The sequence below is a fragment of the Egretta garzetta genome, unplaced genomic scaffold (genome assembly GCF_000687185.1).
Source record: "Egretta garzetta isolate BGI_Z169 unplaced genomic scaffold, ASM68718v1 scaffold163, whole genome shotgun sequence".
In the NCBI taxonomy this organism is placed as follows: Eukaryota; Metazoa; Chordata; class Aves; order Pelecaniformes; family Ardeidae; genus Egretta; species Egretta garzetta.
In genome coordinates this window covers 3,742,080-3,753,418 of record NW_009259308.1, presented here as the reverse complement: position 1 = coordinate 3,753,418, position 11,339 = coordinate 3,742,080, and positions in this window count along the sequence as shown.

The window sequence follows — 11,339 nt, the reverse complement described above, 5'->3', positions numbered from 1 at the left end:
GGGTTCCTTTCTTGTCCTGGCCTGCCCCAAACCAACCGACTTTCCAGTAAAAAAACATCCTGCCGGCAGGCAGTGGCAGGGCAAGGGGCCAGCAGGGACCCTGTGCCACCAGGGACTCTCCTTGGGCTGATGCTGAGGAGGCCTGCAGTGCCCGGAGGAGACCCTGCTGTAGCACCGCGTGGGTCTCCACAGGCTTTCCCTGGACTCGCTGGCTCCAAAATGAAGCCACGTGAAAGCGCAGATCCCCCATCCCGCACCTGCCTTCCACCGCCGGCACTTCACGGCAGCAGGGGTTACCGACCCACCTTCAGGCAAGCACCTCCTGCCCAGGTGGAAGAGGGCTTCAACCTCAGCTGACCCTGGGCTTGGCCGCTGACACTAGCTCTGGGCGTGCTCGGCGCCTGCCTCGCTGGGAGCGGGGGCGTCCCCGTGCTCCCTGGCCACAGCGCCGACCAGCGTGCTTCTCCCAGCGCCTCGCCAGGGTTTTAACCACTGGTGAAAACTTCCTGGTGGTGCTGATACCAGTTTCTCTTTTGCAGTGAGTTGACCCCTATGCATCGTTTACATGCGCCTCTGCTGCGGCGGCTGCGGCCGGCTCTGCCCACGGCTCCCGGGGACGTGCAGAGATGGGAAACAGGTTATCCGGCTGGAAAAACACTTGCAGTTCTGGGTGGAGAAAGTGGCCAGCTAGGACAGAGAGCAAAGAGCTGAAGTTGCAGGTGAACCACCAACCCACAGCCAGCGGACATGTTAGGGGGGAAGTAGTGGCCCCCTCTCCTCCGCCCGCGCTCCCCTCCCCTCCGGCAGCCTTTGCTTGCTTTATTTCTTTCCCTTCCAATGACCTAGTTCTGCCAGGCAGCGGCTTCATCATGAGTACATGCAAACACGGTGGTGTTGCTCTGGCGCTGAAATAACAGCCTCCTTTCACTTCTCCTTCTCAGCAGCAGCAGAGAAAACGCTCCGATGGCAGCCACGTTGCAAAACTAACCCGAATCCCTTCTGGTTTTCTTCCATTTTTGGGGTGCAAAATCCCAGTTGAGGTGCGGGTCATCTTGCTGGCTCACTTTTCCTCTTTTCCTCGGGGGATGAGGAATGCGTCTTGGCTCTGCTTTACTGTCCTCACATCCAAAAACTCCCCCTGGCCCTGAGCACCCCATGGGGTTTGTGTGGTTTCCTTCAGCATCGGAAGCACGTCTGCGTGGAGGCAGTGATGTGGGGCTTCCTCCTCGCTCGTTAGCGGCCCGGATGGAGGGTGCTGATGGGTGCCTGCTCCCCCTCCCCAGTGGTCTCCCCATGGGTGCCGACGTGCTGCCTTCAGCATCCCCTCAGCAGGTCCTGGCTGCACCCAGAAGGGCTGGGAATCGCCACTGCTCAGATATTGGGGGAAAGCAGGATGAAAAACAAAACCTGCAGGAAAACGGGGTGCAGAAAGTGTGCCTTTCCAGAGAGGGGGTGGCTCCCATGTCTGCAACTGGGGCCTGCAACCAGGTGTGCAACTGAGGCATGCAACCAGTTGTGCAACCACGGTGTGCAACTGCAGTGTGCAACTCAGGCATGCAACCAGCTGTGCAACCAGCTGTGCAACCACGGTGTGCAACTGCAGTGTGCAACTGCGGTGTGCAACTGCAGTGTGCAACTCAGGCATGCAACCAGCTGTACAACCACGGTGTGCAACTGCGGTGTGCAACTCAGGCATGCAACCAGCTGTGCAACCACAGTGTGCTACTGCAGTATGCAACTACCGCATGCAACCAGCTGTGCAACTGCAGTGTGCAACTACCGAATGCAGCCATGGTGAGCAACTGCAGTGTGCAACTACCGCGGGCAACCAGGGAGTGCAACTGGGCTGTGCAGCCCAGGTGGGCAATTGGGGTGTGCAACGCTCACTGGTGCTGGGCCCAGGAGGGGCTGGGGTGTTTGTGGGGTTGCTGGTGCAAGACCCCAGCCCAGCTGGAGAGGCTCAGGACCTTCAGTCTCAGGGCCGCAGGACGAGGGGGAGCACACGCTGTTCCCTCCTTGCTGCCAGCATTAGTGATGGACATTACCAACAGCCCCTACCTCAGCAGTGGCCGAGTGGCAGCCGTCCTCGAGGGCATAGTTTCCCGCTGAGGCCATAGAGCTGGGTTTTCAGGGGGGATTTCCACCAGCCATAAACCCGCCTGCGGGTGTCATTCCTGGGGATGAGCCACTCTTCGCTCTGTGCCGGGAGCGGAGCCGGCACTTCCCAGCAGCGCAGGGACAAGGGTCCTGCAGAGCCCCTGCCGCTGCCAGGAAACTTCTGGCCTGGAGGTCAGCATTGTTAATAGAAACCATCATGCAAAGAAATAAAATAATAAACCAGCTCTGTTGCTTTTTCCCATGGCGCACAGGCGCTGTGCCGGCTCTCCTGGGTGTGGGGCCCATTTTCCATGTCCTTTTTTCCCCCTGGTCTGTAGGAGTTAGGGATGAACGTGGGTGTTCCCACCTGCCATTGGCCACAGCGATGCACGCCAGCGGCTGCAAGCCAGTGCTGGTCCCTGCTGTGGCCCACGCCACTCATGAGGTTCTCCACCAGTGAAAAGTGTTGAAGAAACCTTGGGTTTCTTCTGAGGAAATACTTCGAGAATGCGCATTTATCGTCTGAATAATGACACTCAGCGGCAGCTTTGTGCCAAGCCATCATACGGGCATTTGGAGGTGTCCTGTGCCCCTCACTGCAGGCCTGGCTGGAGACAGGGATGTGGGTTGCCTGCATTGGGGCCACCAGATGCCAACCGTCGGGATGGCTGAAGCCACAGCAATCACCTCCCATTTGCATAAGCAGCAAAATCACCTTTAGAAATGTGCTTTTATTGCAACAGGTGCTCCATGCCTGGAAGCTGAATGCTTGAAGCTTTTGTTTTGGCCCCATCAAGGTTTGCTTCATGTCCATCACGTTCACATGGGGGGATGCCCCATGGTCCACAGCACTGCACCGACTGGCGGGATGGAGCATTTCCCAGGTTATAATCCAACCATAAGCATTTGCAAAGTGCTGGAAGTGGTTTGCTAGCTGAGGAGATTTAGGTGCCACTGGCTTAGAGTTTACCTAGAAGTCCTACAGATGAAAAAAAAGAAATTAAAATCTGAAGCGCTGACAGTTTCGTCGTCAAAAACAGGAAGGAGCTGGGGGGCTGGCGCACAAAGCATAGATTTTATCGAGTCTGCGGTGCTGGAACGGAACCTGAGGGCTCACAGCACCGGTAGCCTCTGTGCAAAGGGGACATGGGTCTCCTGGTCTGGCAGCGGGGATGCCGGCTGGGATCCTCCCAGGGCTGGCCGGGAAGGACAGGGCAGGTTGTGGCCCAGCTGATGTGATTTAAGATGCATTTAGGTGGTTTAGCTCTCCCAAACCTCCATTTTGGGGTAACACAAGGAGCCCGTCCCCGAGGGCTCCCTGTGCCCAAGGGCTCCCCATGCCCATGGGCTCCCCATCCCCAAGGGCCCTCATCCCTGAAGGCATCCCCGCCCCTGCTCTCGCTGCACGAGTTTCTGGTCTGTTGGAGGGTATTTCCACTGTCCTGGTCAGATGCCATCACCGCTTCTGTCACCGCAGCGCTGTGGAAATTTTGGGACAGCAAAGCTCTGGCCCTCATGGGGCCGGGGAATGCACCCCTCTTGTGGGGGCAGGGTGGGCTCCGCAGCCCCCTCACCTGCCCAGAGTGGGCTCTCCTGAGACACCCGCTCATGTCTCGGGGTTCCCACCCCGCCACTCGCTGGTGGGTGCGCCCGGGTTCACATGCTGTGAGCTGGGTGCAGCTTGTGCTGGTGATGCCGTTACGCACAAGGGGCCAAATGCTGCCTTTGCTCATGGCAGCTGGGCCACTCTGGCACTGTTTGCGGGGGGGCGCAGGGGTGCTGGTGAAGGGCTGACCCTCGAGGGACAGCCGGACCAGCCTGGGGACATCCTCACCCCCACAGCAAGCTTCTCATTGCAGAGAGAAGATGGCTGCAATTAAATATATATGTATATTGCAGAAGACATTTCCCTGCAGGAGGGGGTCATGGCTGGCATCGGGTCTTGCTGTGGGTCCCACATGGGGTCCCCGGCTCCCGTGAGTCCACCCTGCCCCAGTTGCTGGTGTTTGAAGCAGCTTTGGATGGGGCCAAAGGGAGAGTTTTGGGTACATGGAAGAGTTCAGTTTCATTTCTTCCTTTGCCTTTGCCACCCTCCTGCCCAACTGCCTGGGATGGGCCCTGTGAGCGGCCCTGCTCTGGCCGGGCATCACACCACACTTTGGGGGGCACCCCACTGTGGTTTGGGGTGCAGCATGCCACATGTTGGGGTGCAGCATGCTGCGGTTCAGGGTGCAGCATTTTGGGGCTGACTGGGTGGCCTGAGGAGGGGGTCACCACCATGCGGCAGGCAGATTTCAGTCTGTGACAACGGCAGGGCCAGGAAGCCATCCCCAGGGAGCGTGGGTCCCCATGGCACAGGGCTCAGCCCCCTGTGGTGCCCGCTGCCAGCCCCATCCTGCCTGCACCTCGCTGCCTGCACAGCCCCATCCTGCCTGCACCTCGCTGCCTGCACAGCCCCGGCTGCCTGCACAGCTGCACAGCTCCCATCCTGCCTGCACAGCTGCACAGCTCCCATCCTGCCCGTGCAGGGCTGCCTGCACAGCTGCACAGCTCCATCTGCCGAGGCCCCAGCCCACTGCACAGCACAGCGTGCACCGCAGGACGCTGCACAGCCAGGATGTGCACAGCAGGGATGTCCACTGCGGGAGACACGGCTCGGACGCACACGGCAGGGACATGCACGGCAGGGACACACACAGTCGGGGTCCAGCACAGCTGGAGCTATGCACAGCTGGAGACCAAGGCAGCTGGAGCAGCTCATGGCTGGGCCCCAAACAGCTGGGCACATGCCCAGCTATGGTCCCACATAGCCAGGGCCGTGCACAGCTGGGACTGTGTACTGCTGGAGGGGTGCACAGCTGGCCCCCCCCACATCTGGAGCAGTTTACAGCTGGAGACTGAGCACAGCTGGAACCCCACGTGGATAGATCATTGCACAACTGGAACCACACACAGCTGGAGGCAGTGACTCCAGGCCCGCTTTGGGGTGCTCGCCTTTGGGGATCTCTCTGCCTTTTCTGCCAGGCTGCACAGGTGTTTCCCGGCACGAACCCCTGCCCTCTCCCCGCTCCAACATGCTCCGGCATCGCTCCCTCTTGCTCCGTAGCAGCTCATGGTTTTGCATTCGCTGTGCTGATGTGCAAGTGCAGCTGGTGGGATTCAAACCCACCTGTCTGACCCATTGCCCAGCCACAGCACAACTTTTTTGTCTCCCACCTTCTTTCTGTTCCTCCCATCCAACATGCAACGCCTTCAGACACAAATGGGGTTTTTTTATAGAGTCTTACCGTATGGGTCCTGCAGAAAAATAATTTTTTTACAAGGGAGGGATAAACGTCTCTTCCCTGGCAATGTGGGCCGCCTTGCTGGCGGCTGGAGGATGCAGTCACATGAAGGGCATTTACAGGTGCTTGACCAAATGTGACATTGCGACCACATGAAAGGTGGGGAGTCACGAGGCTTGAGGTGACACGCCGCGGCAGCAATCAGGCCGAGCGCTTGACTTCCCTTTGCCTTGAGCTAGGCTGGCCATCACCTCTCCACCAAGCGTGCTCCCACCCGGCCTGCAGCAGATGTCTGGAAACACCCTCGAAGGGTGAGGGAGACACCAGGAAGGCCCATGCCCTTTGCAAGGGGTTGGAGAGCATCTGCTCAGGGCTTTGGAAACCATCAGGGGCAAATGCTTTCCCTCCTGCCTGCCCAGGGCGCCGTGGGTCTCATTAACAGCACCCTCTGCCTCAGGGCTACCCATGCCCCTGCAGACCCTGCGCCGGGCTCTTGGGCAGCAGGGGTGCCATACCTATGCAGCAGCTGGGGCAATCACCCGTAGGAGCACCCCGATGCCTGAGCAATGGCCCTCTCTGCAGCAAAATACAGGTAAATCCTTGCAGCAACCCCGGTCTTAGGGCTGGGGGAGCAGAGGTAGGAGGGTTTCTCAGCAGAATGGTGGTTAGAATATTTTCAGCGTTAAAATAACGTATTTTTTCCATAATTTAATTCTCAGCTGAGCTATTTGGGTTGAAATCTTCCCCTCCACTCCCCCCCCAAAAAAAAAAGAAATCAGCCCAAGGCAGGCAACTTTCAGAAAGCGGCAGCATGACTGGGTGGTGCCTGGCTGCAGTGCTGGGGAGGGGGGAGCGGGACCTGCTCCCCAGGGTTTGGATCCCGTGAGGATGCAGCAGAGCCCTGTTGCTCCCAGGGTACGCGAGTCTGCTTCTGCATGGTCAAGGTGGTTGGGTTTTTATCAACTATTTAAAGTGAATAAACCATCACTCCTGGAGGGAAAAACATGTTTGAAATATTGTTGGGTTTGGACCAGTGCAAGAATTCCCAATTCACCTTCCACTGGGGCTTCTCATTGCAGGCAGCGTGGCAGCGCTGGCAGGCAGGGGCCGGGGGCCGTGTGTGGGGTGCCCAGGGCACCCAGACTGTGCTCACCCCTCCCCCTGGCACCGCGGGGAGAAGCCCCCCAGCCAGGGCCGGAGCAGAAACCAGGTGCTAGGCAGTGCATCTTTGGCTCACTTTATTCTGTTTTGCTCTGCATCATAGGTAATCCCGGCCATGTTCTTTGATTTTTTTTTACCTTGCTAACTGATACTCTAATTAAGCTAATGCTTAAACTACAGGGAAGAGGGGAATGGTGCCGGAGCTGGGAGCCTGCTTTTATTTGTGCTAATGTCTAGCGAGGGAACAGGGTCCAAACGCATGAAGTTTCTTTGAAATGCCCAGAGCCGACACTGTTCCTAGAGTTTATTTTACATCTGAAAGCCGATGCCTGCTTCGTCCCCGTGTGCTGCTTCGCCTCCTTTGCCACCCTTGGGGTGCAGCATTTCAGATGAAATGAATCTCTTTGGGCAGAATTGGTGAAATGGTATTTTTGGGGCTTCCTGTGTGTGCCCAGGGGCCAGGTCCTGCCTGGGCTTCCTGGAGAGGGGGGGGTCATCCCAGCTCCCACCTCCCAGTGCCCCCTGGGGATGCTGGCTGCAACGCGGGGCAGTGGGGTGCCCCCAGCCTGACAAGGCATCAGGAGCCAGGGTACAGTGCTGACCTCTGCCTGGGCTCGGGGGCACATGGGGAGGCCCATTCCCATCCTGAAAGCACACTTAGGGCTGATGATGCTCTCAGTGATCAAATCCAAAATGGGCTTTAATAATATTTAGGACCAGGCATGTGGTGTGAAGCGGGGCTGCTGGCTGCAAAACCCCGTGCCTGTGGTGTGCAGAAGGACTTTTTTGGTGTTCCTGAATGCCTTCTTTCTAGCGAAGGTAAAAAAGCAATAAACAGTGTTCCCTCTGCCATCTCTTTTCTGAACAGTTGGGGGCTTTGTCCCTTTCAGGCCCAGAAACGGTGACAACCTGGGTGCATGCAGGGCTGCAGAGGCTCCCAGGAGCAGGGGTTTTGGCTCAGACCCCTGTCCCCACCCTGTGCAGGAGGTTGTAGGGCTGGGGTGTCCCTGGGCAGTCCTCAGCTGCACCTCGTCCCATTGGGGTGTGGTGCTGGGGTGCTGGGGCAGGTGATTAGCCTGATTAGCCCTGGATGAGCAGGGGTGTGGGTGGGGGCCAGGAGGAGCTCCTGGTGTAGGGGAGGTTGCTGAGAGGAAGAGGAGGAAGGAGCAGAGGAAGGTGGGTGTTGGTGTGGTGCATGCAGAAGGTGTCCTTCCCAGCTGGGTGGGGGTGGGTTTTGGTTGCTGCTCTGCCAGCGGCGCTGGTAAATGGGCATTTTTGAATGCGGTGCCTCTTTGCTGTGTGATTTGCAGTGATATGGAGCAGGAATCCCAGCTGCGCTGGCAGGAGCAGCTCGCAGGGCGTGTGTGGGGCTCCCATCGTGCCTTTGCGCCCCAGGGCGTAGCCTAATTACCTCTGCTTACATGATAGCTATTAAATAACACAGAGTTGGCTCTGGCAGTCTTAAATCGCTCCTTGAGCGTCCATGTTGTGCCTCTGCTCCGCCAACATCTCTGTGCCGCAGGGGTGCCTGGCTGCCGCTCGGTGAAGGGGCCCTGCTCGTCAAAATGTGAGTTTTTGGGGGCACTGGGCAGGCCTGCTGGCTCTGGCATGGGGGTGCCTGCCACCCTGTGTGCCCCACTTGTGCCTGGTGATGGAGGCAATCGGTTCCAGGAGACACCGTGTTTGGTTTCAGGGGAACCACTGCCCGTTTCCAACCCCGCTGTGACTTGTGGTTGTGATTAGGGGAGTCGCTCGCTGTGCTGGTTCTCAGCCTGGGCTGGGTGCTTTGGGGGGTGCTTGGCAGGGTGCAGAGCATTTTGCAGGGTGCTCCTTGGGGGCTGGCTGCAGTTGTGTGCCCCCAGGGGCAGGCATTTGGGGGAAGGAGAGAGGCAGCACGTGGAGAAGTGTGGGCAGGCCAGGGGCTGGCGAGGCAGGGGGGGGCCCGGGAGCATTGCATGCGCCTGTGCCATTCTCCACTCCTCTTGCATCCCTGGTGAGCCTCCTCCATGCCAAAGATTTGCTGTTCTCTGGATCCAGAGGAGAGCCAAGTGCATTGAGTCTCTCTTTAAACGTGTGCCCGGCATGTTTCCCCGGCACTGCCTGGAAAGCAGGCACCCCATCCGGCTCCGCTGCCTCTCCGAGACTGCACCCCCGGCAGGCTGCGGCACTGCAGGCGGGTGCTCGCTCCCGCGCCCGTCCTCAGAGCAGCTTGCTGAGATGGAAAGGGCCCAGCAGCTCTTTGTGCATGGGAAAACCCAGAATGAATAGAGCAAAAAACTAATAGAGCAGAAGGTAACGGGCTTTATTGTGGAGCAAGGATCAGCTGTGTCCTGAAAGGGGCCCTGTGCCCGGGGATGTGGGCGGGTGCTGCTCCTTTCCTCCTTCCAGCCCTGGCCAGGCCAGCCCAGTCTGTGGTCCCTGGTGCTCCCGCTCAGTGGTGGCAATGGGCTCCCTGTGATGGGCAGAAGGGATGAGATGGGGCCTGGTGGCTGGCAGGGCTTGTTCCCCTGAGCTGCTCACGCTGGTCCAGCCCTGCTCCCGCCGGGGCGGACTATGGGTGCACGGGCAATGCTCTGGCTGTGCAAAGCACGATGTAGGGTGGTCAAGCCCGGTGGCATCTCAGGGCGCAGCCTTTTCCAGTTCAGCTTTGCAGGCAGCAGTGTTTCCAAGAAGGTTGTGCGAGCCTGTTTGGTGCTCGGGACCTGGCTGATGGGCTCATCTGCCTCTGCGCCCTCTGGAGCTCACCAGAGACTTGGGCAAGACGCTCCTGGTGGGGCCCTGCGTCTCCCGGCCTCCTTTCCTGGTAGGGAGAAGCCTTTTAAGCGAGGAATCTTGTGTATGTGTCACTTTATCAGAGCTCAGATGGTGACCTCTGCAAGGGCTTGGGTTTGTCTTTAAGGGTCCTACAGCGAATCGCGAAGGCCCACGATCACAGTGAGACCCGGTGCATCCCAGGGTTTATAACCTCCGGCAAACGCACACCGACCTCCAACGCCCTGCGCAGAAGAAACTGATTTTATAGGGGAAGGTAAATGGTTGAACTCTGTTGGAAAGTCTATTTTGCAGGGGATGGGGGAGAACCCCCCATCACTGCGTGGTGATGGGAGCCATCGGTAACAGGGCTGCCGGGGGGTCTGGCCTTGTCTGCTGTGTTTCCACCTGGAACAGATAAACGGATGAGCTTATTTTTAGTACAGGTTTAATTCTGGTTTAGCGAAAGGGTTGTGGAGCCACGTACGCGGGGATGTAAACAATCCACGTTGCTGCTGCTAATGCTGGGGGATTTGCCAGGGCCAGATCCCGCGCAGGGATGAGGCTGGCGGATTGGAGATTTATTTAGCAAATCCCTGTCCGCACTACACCCCACGTTCCTCGCCCGCCCCAGGGCCACCGTGTCCCCGCCCGGCCGGCCAGGGGACGAGCCGGGCTCCTCCGCTCCCGCTGTGCCTGTCACATGTACCTAAAGCATGACTCTGCTCGGATATGAGTAATGCGCTCTGGTGACTCATTTTCTGCCTTTTTTTGTTTGGTTTTTTTTTTTTTTTTAAAGGCCGTTGACTTCGTCTTTTGATGTTTACTTGCAGCCTCCTAATGCGTATCCTTCTGGAGCCACCTGAGATTTCCAGCGCTTTTGCTGAGAAATGTCCATGTGTCAGCTAGTGTGGTTGGAAATCGCTTGGAAATCCATAAATACCAATTTTACCTTGAAATGGGAGGGGCTTGCCGGCACGCTGCCCTCCTGGGGGAGGTGTGCTCCAGCAAAGACCTCGTTCTCCTTGTGCCTCCTGCCTTCGGGAAGAGCCTGTGCAGGGAGCCGGTCCATGGTGTCATTAGTGTGGGGTTAATTTTGCCCTCAAGAAGATGAATTTGGGGTTTTCCACTTGACAGGAATTATTTTGTAAGGCCGAGACATCCTGCAGAGCTGACCAAAGCCGGAGCTGTGCTGCGGTTAGCAATAACCTGGGAGTTTCCCACCTGCGCTAATGCCGTAAGTGCTGGTGCAGCGTAGAGGCATTCCATGGAGGAATTTGGTGAAGAGAACTGATTTACCCATTGCCCAGCTTGGGAGGGCGTTTGCAGGTGAAGTTCAGCTCTTCTCGTTTGTTTAAGGGCTGTAAGCCCTGCTGGAGAGTCTCACGAGAGCCACGGGAGGTGAGCTGCCGGGTCTGTCCCGGCTGGAAGCAGAGCTGCTGGGATGTGTGCTGTGCAGCAGCTATGTGAATTTCAGAAGATAAGTGTTATTTCGGCGAGTCCGGGAGGGATTTGGATACGGCAGGAGTGTGCTCATCACCTGGGTGTCCTGCCATGTGTGCCAGCCCGGTTCCTTGGGAAGTTTTGGGGCTGGTCTGGGGGGGCAGTGGAGCAATGCTGAGCGGGTTGCGCTCGCCCTGGGATTACAAACGTGTTTCCCAAAGGTGCCGGGCACCCTCCCCTGCAACCCTGCTGCCTGCGCCGAAGGTGCAGGCAGCTGAGGCAGTTCGCAGGAGCTCCTTGCGGGGATTAAACAAACCATCTGTTAAATAATCCCCTTCCTCTGCCTGGGCGTGCGGCGGCATTTCTCGCCAGCTGGGATGGGTGAGGGAGGGACGCTTTGGGGCTGGGGACGCTTGATGCTGGAGCTGTTGATGTGGCGTTGAAGCTCATTTCCCTGCTGGTGTAACCAAACCCTCAGAGGTGCTTGGCTTTTGGAATTTTTTTTTAATGGGAAAAATGTGGTGGGTTTTCTTTCTGATGGGGGGAAAAAAATGGATTTTTTTTTTTTTTTTTATTGGGGGGAAAAAATATGGGGGGGTTTGC